The sequence below is a fragment of the Macaca thibetana genome, chromosome 17 (assembly GCF_024542745.1).
Source record: "Macaca thibetana thibetana isolate TM-01 chromosome 17, ASM2454274v1, whole genome shotgun sequence".
NCBI classification, from domain to species: Eukaryota; Metazoa; Chordata; class Mammalia; order Primates; family Cercopithecidae; genus Macaca; species Macaca thibetana.
The window spans coordinates 25,841,472-25,855,534 of NC_065594.1; positions in this window are offsets into that span (position 1 = coordinate 25,841,472).

Here is a 14,063-nt window from a genome sequence, read left to right on the forward strand (position 1 = left end):
AAGAACAAATCAAACCCAAACCAAGCAGAGGAAAAGAAATAAAGATCAGAGCAGAACTAAGTGAAATCGAAACAAAAAAGATACAAAAGATAAATGAAACAAAAAGCTGGTTATTTGAAAAGATAAATAAAACTGATAGTCTATTATCAAGATTAACCAAGAAAAGAAGAATTTCCGAAGAACCTCAATTAAAAATGAAACAGGAGATATTACAACTGATACCAGATAAATACAAAAGATCATTCAAGGCTACTATGAACACTTTTACATGCACAAACTAGAAAACGTAGAGGAGATGGGTAAATTCCTGGAAATATGCAGCCCTCCTAGATTAAACCAGGAATAAATAGAAACTCCAAACAGACCAATAACAAGCAATGAGACTGAAATGGTAATAAATAAATTCCCAACAACAAAAAAAAATCTAGGACTAGATGGATTCACAGCTGAATTCTATCAGACATTCAAAGAATTGATACCAATCCTATTGATACTATTCTGAAAAAGAGGGAATCCCTCCTAAATCATTCTATGAAGCTAGTATCACTTTAATACCAAAACCAGGAAAAGACATAACAAAAAAACAAAACTACAGACCAATGTCCCTGATGAATATAGATGCAAGATTCCTTAACAAAATACTAGCTAACTGAATCCAACAGCATATGAAAAAGATAATCCACCATGTTCCAGTGAGTTACATACTAGGAATGCAGGAATGGTTTAACATCTGCAAGTCAATAAATGTGATAGACCACATAAGCAAAATTAAGGCAATAATCACATGATCATCTCAATAGACACAAAATAAAATTTGACAAAATCCAGCATCCCTTTATCATTAAAATCTTTAGCAGAATTGGCATACAACAGACATACCTTAATGTAATAAAAGGCATCTATGAAAAATCCACAGCCAACATAATACTGAATGGGGAAAAGTTGAAAGCATTCCCCATGAGAACTGGAACAAAACAAGGATACCCACTTTCACCACTTCTATTCAGCACAGGACTGGAAGTCCTAGCCAGCGAAGTCAGACAAGAGAAATAAAGGGCATACAAATTGATAAAGAGGAAGTCAAATTGTCACTGTTCACTGATGATATGATCATATACCTAGAAAACCCTAAAGAGTCATCCAAAAGCTCCTAGAACTGATAAATGAATTCTGCTAAGTTTCAGTATACAAAATTAACATACACAAATCAGTAGCTCTGCTGTACACCAACAGTGACCAGGGCCGAGAATCAAATCAAGAACTCAACCCCTTTTACAATAGCTGTGAAAAAAAAAAAAGAAAAAAGAAATACTTAAGAACACACTTAACTAAGGAAGTGAAAGACGTCTACCAGGAAGACTATGAAACACTGCTGAAAGAAATTATAGATGCCACAAACAAATGGAAACACATCCCATGCTCATGGATGGGTAGAATCAATATTGTGAAAATGACCATACTGCCAAAAGCAATCTACAAATTCAATGCAATTTGCATCAAAATAGCACCATCATTCTTCATAGAACTAAAACAATCCTAAAATTCATATGGAACAAAAAAAGAACCCACAGAGCCAAAGCACTACTAAGTAAAAAGAATAAATCTGGAGGCATCACAATACCTGACTCCAAACTATACTATAAGGGCATAGTCACCAAAACAGCATGGTACTGGTATGAAAAGAGGCACATAGACCAATGGAACAGAATAGAAAACCCAGAAATAAAGCCAAATACTTACAACCAACTGATCTTCAACAAAGCCAACAAAAACATAAAATGGAGATAGGACACCCTATGTAACAAATAGTGCTGGGATAATTGGCTAGCCACATGTAGAGGAATGAAACTGGATCTTCATCTCTCACCTTATACAGAAATCAACTCAAGATGGATCAAGGACTTAAGACCTGAAACTATAAAAATTCTAGAAGTTAACATCGGAAAAAACCTTCTAGACATGGCTTAGGCAAAGACATCATGACCAAGAACCAGAAAGCAAATGCAACAAAAACAAAAATAAATAGATGGGACTTAACTAAACTACATTAGTTTAGTTTGTCTTGCACAGCAAAAGAAACAGCAGAGTAAACAGACAACCCACAGAATGGGAGACAATATTTTCAATCTGTACATCTGACAAAGGACTAATATCCAAAATCTGTAAGGAACTCAAGCAAATCAGCAAGAAAAAAAAAAAAAAAAACCCATCAAAAAGTAGGCAAAGGACATGAATAGACAATTCTCAAAAGAAGATATGCAAATGACTAACGAACATAATAAAATGCTCAACATCACTAATTATCAGGAAAAGCAAATCAAAACCACAATTTGATACCACCTTACGCCTGCAAGAATGGCCATAACCAAAACATTAAAAAAAAATAGATGTTGGCAGGGATGTGCTGAAAAGGGAACACTTTTACACTGCTGGTGGGAATGTAAACCAGTACAACCACTATGGAAAACAGTGTGGAGATTCCTTAAAGAACTAACAGCAGAACGACCATTTGATCCAACAATCCCACTCCTGAGTATCTGCCCAGAGGAAAAAAAGTAATTATACAAAAAAGATACATGCATACACGTTTATTGAAGCACAGTTCACAATTACAAAAATATGGAACCAACCCAAATGCCCATCAGTGGATTAAAAAATTGTTTTATGTATATATGTGTGTATGTATATATATATATATGATATATATAATACACATACATATATCATGGCATACCACTCAGCCACAAAAAGGAACAAAATAATGGCATTCACAGCAACTTGGATGAAATTGGCAACCATTATTCTAAGTGAAGTAACTCAGGAATGGAAAACTAAACATCATATGTTCTTACAAGTGGGAGCTAAGCTATGAGGATGCAAAGGCATGAGAATGATATTATTGACTTTGGGGACTCCAGAGAAAGGGTGGGAGGGGGTGAGGGATAGAAGACTACAAATTGGGTACTGTATATACTGCTCAAGTGACGTATGCACCAAAATGTCAGAAATCACCACTAAAGAGCTTATTCATGTAACCAAACACCACCTGTTCCCCCAAAACCTATGGAAATAAAAAGTATATATAATATACATGCTTAAGATAGCTTTGGCAATTCTGGGTCTTTTGTGGTTCTATATAAATTGTAGGATTGTTTTTCTATTTATATTTCTGTGAAGAGTGTCATTGATATTTTGATAGAAACTGCACTGAATCTTAGATTGCTTTGGGAACTATGGATATTTTAACAATATCAATTCTTCTAATTTATGAACATGGAATATCCAAGATTTTCCAAAAACTACAAACACTGGCGAGAGACATACAAGACAAGCTATACAAATGGAGAGGTATTTCTGGATTAGAAGAGTCATTTTTTTTTTGAGACAGAGTCTCACTCTGTCACCCAGGCTGGAGCACACTGGTGCGATCTTGGCTCACTGCCACCTCTGTCTCCTGGGTTGGAGCAATTCTCCTGCCTCAGCCTCCTGAGTAACTGGGATTACAGGTGTGCGCCACCATCCCCAGCTAATTTTTATATTTTTAGTAGAGACAGGGTTTCATCATGTTGGCCAGGCTGATCTCAAACTCCTGACCTCATGTAATCCACCCACCTCAGCCTCCCAGAGTACTAGAATTACTGGCCTTAGCCACCGTGCCCTGCCTCATGTTGTTAATATATCAATTCTCCCCAAATTGATCTACAGCATCAATACAATTCCCATTAAAATTCCAGCAGGTATATTTTTAATCAACAAACGGATTCTAAATTTTATTTAGAAAATGCCAAATACTAAAATAGCCAAAACAACTTTGAAACAGAACACTATCTGATCCAAAATTTACTATAAAGTTATAGTAATAAACACAGTATAGGGCTGCTATAAAAGACAAATATATCAATGGAACAGAATAAAGAATCCTGAAATAAACCTATGTATGTGTGTGTGTGTGTGTGTGTGTATTGATTTTTAATAAATGTCTCAAAGAAATTCAATGGCAAAGGATAATGTTTTCAAAAAGTTGTGCTGACATAAGTAGATATTCATATGCAAAAATATGAACCTCAAGCAATATATGAAAATTAACTCGAGTCACAGACTAAATATAAGTTAAAGTGATATAAAATCCAGAGATACATTTAGGAGAAAAAGCTTAGTAACCTCAAGCTTAGCAGTAATTTTTTACAACATGACAGTAAAAAGCATAAAGTATAGAATAGAAGATTAATACATTGAAGTTTATTCATTTTTTAATAAAACTTTTCTTCTTCAAAAGACAATGTTAAGAAGTAAAGGTAAGTCATAGATGGGGAAAAATATTTGCAAAACTTATATAAAATATATATATAATTTATATATTACATAATATATAAATTATATATATACATTTAATATATAATTATATATTATATATGTAATTATATATTTATATATATAATATTTATATATTTATATTTATATATTATATATATAAAATATATAAATATATTTATATTATATATAATTATATATTTATATTATATATAAATATATATTTATTATATATTGTTTATATTTATATATTATATATTTATATATATATACTTTTATATATATATATATAATTCTAGCACTCTGGGAGGTTGAGGTGGGTGAATCACCTGAGGTCAGGAGTTTGAGACCAGTCTGGCCAACATGATGAAATTATATATATATATTTATATATATTTATACATATATACATTTATTTTATATATATATATTTTTAAAAGGTGCTTAAACTTGTGATTCTGGAACCAGAACTATCACAACTGTTTGCTAAACAATCACCACAGCGACTGAAATTAAAGACTAACAATACCAAATATTACCAATACACAAACTAGAATTCTCATAGGCTATGAGTACATAAGTGTTTGAGAGTCTGCACTAAAGCGAAAGTGTGATGCCATATGACCCAGCGATTTCATTCCTAGATGGGTATACACAGGTTTCTAAAAAAGTATATATGTTCAATAAATGTTTATAGCAGCACTTTCTTTATTACACTAATCTGAAACAACCTAATTGCAATGGTAATAGCATAGTGGTCCAGTCATATAATAGAATATTATATAGCAATGGGAATTTATTGGCATATGGATGGATAATTTCACTAACATACATTTGGCAAAAGAAGACAGACACAGTAGTATATACTGTATAATTCCATTTACATAAAGTTTAAAGAAGGTTGCAATAAACAATAAACAATTTTGATAGAAGTCAGGATGGTGTGTAATTTTGCTGGGAGCGGATCATGACTGAGGGCACAGAGGTTGTCTGGAGTGCCGCCAATATTCCGTTTCCTGTGATAGTGGGTGGCAGTTTCATGCGTGTGTCCACTTTTTGAATGTTCATCAAGCTGCACACTTACCATTTGTGCATCTTTCTATGTACAGAACCTGTCTGGCAAATAAAATGACCTTTCTCTGGAGGATGGCAGGGGAGCCAGAGGAAAGTGGAGATGAAACAGGCATCAACCAGACCTGTTGTTTCCATTCTAGTAATGAGAGATGTTGTACTAATAATTTAGGTCTACTGTACCTGATTCTTTGAAATGTTCTCAGAGTTTATTTTCCATGTAGTTCCAGTGTGTGCTGGCAAATGCATCTTTTGTTTTTGCTAAAAGACACCAAGAAGTTGTGCCTGAATCTGATCCTCTATGCTATTAGCAGTTCCCAGGTACCAGGCCCCACCTGCGTGAGTACTACATGGACAAGCTACTTTGATGGCTCTCAAGTCCCATCTGCCCTGGAGAGGTCTCTACAGTGTCCTTGAAAGATCCAATTTTACTTTCCTCCTCCTTCCTCTTCCCCCTCCTACCCAAGGTTTCTTTAGGAAGAAGAAACCCTTTTATTCTTCCCTGCTATCTGCTTTATTCTCCTAGAAGGAATTTCTTCTTTTTTTCTAAAACATTATCATCAGAAATCAGAAGTGGTCACAATTCTTCTGGAAAAAAAAATGCTTTATTGAGGTATGACAGACATTCACAATGCTGTGTATATTTAAAGTGTATGACTGGATGAGTTTGGAGATATGTATACACCTGTGAAACCATCACCACTTTCTACATCATAAACATTCATCTACTCCACAAGTTTATTCCCATCCTCTTTATTACTATTTTTTGCATGCAATAAGAACACAAGAGCTCCGGTCTTAATGAGTTTTAAGTATACAATACAGTATTATCTGTAGGTACTATGCTGTACAGTAGATCTCTAGGACTAAATCATCTTGTGTAACTGAAACTTTGCACCCTTTGACTAATTCCTCCGTTTTCCCCCATCTCCCTCAACCCCAGCAATGACCATTCTACTCTCTGCTTCTTTGGCTATTTTCGTTTCCTCATATAAGTGGTATCAGGAAGTATTTGCCCTTCTTAAACATTGATAAGTTATTAAAGTTGCTAAGAGAGCATGCAAATGTACATTTCTCCTGAGGAGAATTTTTTATTGGAGTGGAAGTGCTATTTGTCTCAAAAAAATGTCATTGTCTTGTTTGATTTTTCAGAAAAGGGGATGAGGAGGTAGAGAATAATGGTGTTTCTTTTGTTCAAATATATGATGTAAAGTGTTCTCTACCTGCTGTTTATATGAATGTAGACTGGTTCAACAGTAATGCTGCTGTCAACCCTAGAAGAGGATCTCGACTTCTGAGGAAAGCATATTGGTAATTAAATATTGATACATCCTACAACCTTTCATAGATATTGCTTGGATAGACCCAGAATGTAAAAGGTGCTTACTTTTCTTTCCTTTTCCCTCCCCTTTTTCCTTCCTACTTCCTCATTTTCTTTTTCTTTCTTATTTATTTTTCTCCTTCTCTGCTGCCCAAGCAGATCACTGTCTAATGCAGACTCACACATATTTCTGATTAAACCAAAAACTTGAGGACAAAAATGAATTTGAGCAATGGCCATGTTTCCAGGCAGTTTATTTCATTTCAAGTGGAGACCAGGGGTCCTGGAATAAAAATGTGAAGAATTTGCTGTTCTAGTAGTTGGATTGAAGAAGGGGAAATTCAATTCAATTATCTTGGAAATCCATTAGCTAATGAAGAGTTTTATCAGTGTTCCCAGAAAAGTTTGGCTCAAATGCTTTGGTGGGCAACTGCTCAGCTTAGAAGAGACCGAAGAGGGCATGTACTAGGGGAGATGTGACCTGCAGAAACTTACATTGTAAGCCAGAATCTGTCATTTGGTGGGGAACATCAGAGAGCTGGGCTGAAGATAATGTAGCCATAAATTCTATTAGAGCACAAGCACAAGGCTTCAGGATTTGTAATGCTTTTCTTTGAAAGGTGAATGGGTGATTGAATTCATTGAGAACCTGTCCCAGTTAACATGCTTTGTGAATAGGGATTGATTCAATAATTGATAGGTTATTGAATCTATAAATGCTTCTCAAATTTATAGCATAAGGCTCAAGTATTTGCATCATAAACTCAGAAGGGCAAATTCACAAGTGCCATATTATTGAGGATTCACATTACATATTCCTTTCTGAAAGATGCCTTCCTTAACCCTTTAGGGAATGAATCCTATTTCTAGTTGCAGTGCTACCGTATTATGCTGCTATTTTCTGTTTATTGTCTGCAGACCTCCTACACCACAATGCAAGTTTATCTTATTTATTTTGGGAGCAGGAACTCAGCTTGTCGAGTCCAGAATGTACAATTTATTAAATATTAAATTGAATAATACAGCAACTAATTGTCAAACATCCTCATGATGGTGTCCAAGAAGGTGCATTTTAAAATCTCCTAGCACTAAGAATAGAGGCAGATGTATAGGAATAACCTCTTAAAAATTTGTGAATAAACAAATAAATGGTTCAATGACTGAACGAGTACAGGTAGGTACATAATCAATCGAAAACCCAAGTGTGGGCTGAGAGTAAGAAATAATGCGTCAGAGCTTTGATGGCTTATTAAATGACAGTGACATGTTTCAGGGGCATTTCCACTTTGTGTGCCTGAGATATGCACATTGAATACCTGAGGTTCTAAACCAAAGTATAAAAACAATTCAAAGTTCCTGGTACCTTTTAAATATCAGCAGTTCCTGGAAGCTCCTCCACTCACCTCTGTCTCCTCTAACCGAATGTATATCAAGTGACCCTTTTACACACACCTTCTTAGGTTGTATACTGCTATACGATTTCTCTTCTCTTGAGCTCTATGAACAATCAGCTAATTACTACTTTACTTTTACCTTCATCATCTCAGTCACCAAAAATAACTGTTGAGCCCCTGTCTATGACAGATAAGCACATTGAGATGGGCAGTTAGGAGGGTCTGCATTGCAGTGGGAAGGATAATGACCCCGATAGATGCCCACATTCTCATCTCAGAACCTGTGAGTATGTTATACAGCAAAGACAACTTTCTAGGGATGTTAAATGTTATGAGATGGGGAGATTAACCCTGGGTTATCCATGTTGACCAATTGAAATTACAAGGGTCCCCATATGAGAGAGGTATCTAGGTCAGAGTAAGAACAGATGATCTGACAGCAGAATTAGAGGTTGAAGGAATGGAGAGTCACGAGCCAAAGAGTGGGGGCAGCCTCGGAAGCTGGAAAAGGCATGAGAACAAACTCTACCTTGGAGCCTCCAGAAAGAACTCAGTCCTATTGACACCTTGATGTTAGTGCAGTGAAACCCATTTCAGATTTCTGATCTCCCAAACAGCAAGATATTAAAGTTATATTGTTTTAAGCCACTAGGTTTGTGAGAAGTTGTCACAGCAGCAAGAAAACTAATTCAACAGAAGAACCTTAAGGAGCTTACAAGACAGTTTATCTTTGACTTTTCACATATGACCTTTCACATATAGGAAGTTGTCTAGTCTTGAACACACCTGCATGCTCTCTTTACATTCTCTATAGCTTTTATTACAACCTTTACATCCCCATTCAGGCTTTCACCTTCAATTTCCAGTTAATGTTTTTATTATTATGATTATTATTATTTCACAACTTAGCTAATGTAATAGCCTCCTGACGGTTTTCTCTCTTTCTGATTCTTTCATCCTTCATGGACCAACTTGGTTAATGTTCTTACAAAGCCACTTGATCACGGAGTTAGACTCTCAGAGTTTATGGGTTAAAGAGCAAATCTATCATAATTATCATTCAGTGCATCAACAGAGAATCAGCCCTGCTCAGAAACATTCAGTTCTTCCACATTCCTGCCACACACACAGCCTTCTCTGTAGGCTGTAGTGTTAGTAAGTCTTTTGTTATATTAAGTCTACCTTTCTATTTATATCTCTCTCCATTTATTCCCCAAAACTAGTGAACTAAATGCTCAAACACACCTTCTATACCTTCTTCACCTGTTCTCATGCCACTTCTTTTCCTAAACATGTGCTTCTCACAGTGTTATCTATCAGAATTTTATTTCCTCCTCAAAGTGGTGGAACCATTCACTGGGAGAGGACTAGGTTTGAGGTTTTGTAGAATGTAAGATACCAATCCCTGTAATTGTTTATTTCATGTGGTATCTTTCAGGGTCAATCTTGTGTTGTTGTTTTAGTATATGCAGCATCCCTATCATCTAGTACTCACTCCACAGCACCTAGCTACATATTTGCACATGGCAGACACCCATAACATCTTGATTTAAAATGAGTTCACAAAAATATTGACAATCCATTAGCCCACTTGCAAAGGCAAGTTACATTAGTGTTACGATGATTCACAAATAGTATAAGTACAAGAAACAAATTGTATACCTGTATCTTCCAGTTTTATGCAAGATTAAAAGATCAAATTCTAGGAAATGATTTCAAATAATTAAAGTGGATAATCTGTTTATAACATCTTCAGGGTTTATAATCACTGACAGTTTTTATTTAAAGAGGTTATCTTAGCTGTCACACTTGTAAATCCCTGGAGCTGAAGTTGTATGGTGAAGAGAGTATCTGGCTCCATACTTCTGCTTTAGGCCATGTATATTTCCATGTTTTCTGAAATGTATTTATTTCCTAACTAGCTCTTTCCCACTGTTACTGTGAGGGCACATCACGGCTTTTAAGTGACAGCTCGTCTGTCTCCCTGGGTGTATGCCTCATGGACTATAATGAGTGAGGCAGCTAGGGCAAGTAAAGAAAGCTCTGGTCTAAGAGCAAAAAATCCTGGCTAATTCTCCTGACTTTGCCACTATTGATTTATGTAACTGCATCAAGTCACTTACCTTCTTTGACCTTCAGTCTTCTCATGTGTGACTGAGGAGTACTCCCAACTTCAAAGGAAGCCCTAGAAGTGGGATTCATATGACTATAGATGACTTAATTCCATGCTTCTTTATATAACTTCTTCCTGGGGCCCCCAGCACTGGGTCTCCCTAATGGTATGTCTTCCGTATACCCAGAGTACCTCCTTCTGTGAGAGAGGAGAGGGAAAAGTCTTCATGCTGGCAGTACTCTGGATAATGGGAACTTGGGGTGTCTCTTTGTTGCCTCCTGGATAAGGAAGAATTATGATGGGAGGCTCTCAGAGCCAGCACCTTCTGCCGGCAGTGACGGTGGCACATCCCACTCCTCTCTGCTTGCTTGGTCTTATCCATATAATTTTTAAAAATTTCATCGGAGATAGCACAGGGTGGGAATAAAAGCCTAACCTTGGAATAAGACTGCCTGCTGTCCTGACTGTCAAGTGTTTGTTAGCTGTAATGGTTGGCAAACTACTTAATCTTTATGTGCCTTAGTTGTTTCATCCGGTGAATTTAAGATGATATGAATAGTACCTAATTTCAAAGGTATTACAAAGATTGAGTGAATAAATGTAAAATGTTTAAAACAGTCCATGGCAGAGAGAAAGTAAACCATGTCATTTAGCTATTATCATGAAACTATCAGTAGCAGGAGTAGCAGTAAGAGGAAGAGAAAGAGAAGGATGAGAAGGAGTAAAGGTTCAACAGCTTTTCTTCCCAGCAGAACACAGCCCCCAGTGCTCTGCAGGGCACTCAAAACCCACGCCACCTTGTCCTGGATATGCTCCAGTCTCCTTCCTCCATGTCCTCCAGCCAAGTAGCCTGACTGCTCTTCTAGAACCCAACATACACTTCCTATTTTCTTTGCTGTTTTCTCAGTCAGAATGTTCTACCTTTCCTTTTCTACATATCAAAATTATATCCATATTCCAACTTAAAGCTAAATGGCATCTTTGTAAAGCCTTTCCAAGTCATCCAGTCATATTTAAGTTCTCTTTCCCATGTTTGTCCACCCTTTAGTCTTCTCATGTGGTACTGCTTTCCATTCTCTTTCATATTGGAGTCAGTGGTTTCCATTTTAGGATCCCCAGATCCATGGTCATTTCCTTGAGGGCACAACCCTCCAGGGCTTACATTTGCCCTCTCTATCTTCTGGGCTAAACTACCCATCAGCACAAGGCACTCAGTGGCCAGGGAAGCTGGTGCCACACATCCTTCTCCATGTACATCTTCCTTCCTTAGACAGTTCCTGCTTGTATGCTATACACCTGTAGGCCAAGAGAAATCAATGGAGAGCAATAACTATAGCCATCTTCATCACTTTGAATAAAGCTACTAACTAAAAAGAAGGAGAGAAATTTGCTGATACTACATTGTGGTTCTTTGACTGGGAGAAAAATGTAACCCCTCTACCTGTTATTACCCTCCAAAGGGTTCATAATGTACCAGCCTTAACATTAAGCAACACTCATATTAGAAGTCAAACATGAAGATAAGCCTAATTGCACAGTGATTCCAAGTTTGAGCAATGGAAGAGAGATGGGTAGAGAGCCGAGGGTGAGAAATTGCAGGAAATGGAACAGAAATTGAAGTCTGAGAATGAATCCAGGAGTCAACAGATAAAGTCTATCCTTAAAACCTAAGCTATTTAACATACTCTTCATGACAGACTCTAAATACAGATTTTATTTCTGTCAATTGAAAGAATTTTCTATTTTATATCAAAAACTGGAAGAAAGAAATTCAGCCGAACTTTAATATTCATACTTCTCTCTGGGGAAGACATACTGTCATATTGAAAGGTTTTAAGTATTTTGCATTTTTTTGCATCTGATTTCATCTCCCTTCATTATTTAATATTCAGAGTGTTTCATTCTTCAATTATAAATTACTTCTGTTTAGTTTCTTGGCCACATCTCAATGGTCTTTGTAACCAATTTAATTTTTTAAATACTTGAAATAAAATAGGATTTCTCAGTACTGAATAAAGGAAGGTTTTCCCTTCACCCATACAAATCATTGTTTTATCTTTTCTTTATTTTTAAAAGAATTGTTGTTAAGCAAGTAACTGAGAAACAGTTCTAGATATTGTGTTTGAAACTAATGTACTAGAGTTCTTTAAATGAAATTAAAAGACTAGAAGAATTTTCAAAGGACATTGTCTCCCATATGAGTTACTTATATGCTAAAACCATGTTTTCTTTTAGTTAATGTCAATTATATGATTTCCATGCTCAAAAGGAAGAAATTCAGAATTGAGGGCCATGTCAAGGTTATGCCATGAAGGAAGATCTAATTCGTAAAGTGACGGAGAGAACTGAACCTTCTCACCTCTTGCTCTTTCAGTGTTACAACCTGGAGAAAAAACAACCTGATTTTGCTCTTTAGTGTAATGGACAAGGTGGGAATAAAACTTGGCTTTTCTTTCAGCACCTCTGTGCTTTTCAGAGAGAACTCCTCGTGAATAGGGCAGTAGGGACTTCTGAATCCAGGGAACGAAAACCCTTTACTTAGCCTTTTTATTTTCAGGGAGGGTGAAGGTGGGGATGTCAATTCTACTCAGTATAATTCTGTTTGAGACAGAGTTCTAGTTAAGTTTTTACTCTAAAAACCTGGTAGTCATGGTATAGCAATTATCTTCCTCAAACTCTCAAGCCAATGTTTTTCAATATGTGATCCCTGAGCATTCTGGGCAAACAGGGCCATCTTCTGTAAGCCCATTTTTCTTTGATTATGAAAAGCTTTTTAGAAGACTATCAGAAGTGAGGTACCTGCAAAGATCAACGGAAATGTGTACTTACAATGTTCTTGGTTACTCTGCTTGCTGGAAGCCTTAGTTTCCATGTTTCAGGCTCGGTTTGGTGGAAAGAATTTAAATTTGTACCTACAGATTTCATTACATCTACACTATAAGATAGTTGGTATTATTTCAATGCAGAAAGGCAAGATGGTATAGAAGGTTCATTAAGGAGGAGTAGGCTTTTGCCTTTTTTTTTTTTTTTTAACAGTCCTGTATGATATGAGTACACACACACACACACACACACTCCATTCAAAAAACAAAGCATCTGTTCTCAAAGAAACTGCCATCTAAATAGGTAACTGATCACATGAGGAAGGCACAAGAATGTATACTGCAACACACAAACTAATTTCCTATTTAAGAGTAATAATAGCAACAACCCCTTATATACCATTTACCACGCAGTAGGAACTGTTTGAAGCACTTTACATGCATGTATGGATTCATTCCCCATAACAATCTTACATAGTAACTGCTATTGGAATGTGAGTTAGGCTGAGTAGAAGGAACATGTACTCTTTCTCCCAACCATAGTGCCAAGACCAAGTGAGCTCTTTGAAATTTAAGATCACAATTCTTCTCTGCAAGAGATTGCTTTATTCCAGCAAAAGTGATGAATAGTGGCTTACAGTTTACAATGCCAGAATGTCAGTTGGTAAACTATGCTATATAGATTTTAATTAATACATTGTCATATATTTAGTTAATATCGTTTTAATCCCCTACACCATATTTGCATGAAGTAGACATGCATATGATGAAGGAATGAATGAAAACTTAGTTCTGTTGGAAGAAAAGAGATTAGGAAGAGAGGACTGTCCAGGAGTCAACTCAACACCGTAAGCATTTAGTGTAGATAAGGAAGAGAGGATTGTCCAGGAGTCAATTGAATGCAGACCAAGCTGCATGTGGGGTGTCAAAGCACAGAAGGATGAGTCAGGCAGCACTTACTGAACAATATCTTGGAGGCAGAAGTGGGAACTGAGCCCTGACATGCAGAACTCTGGAGAACACATCTGTCA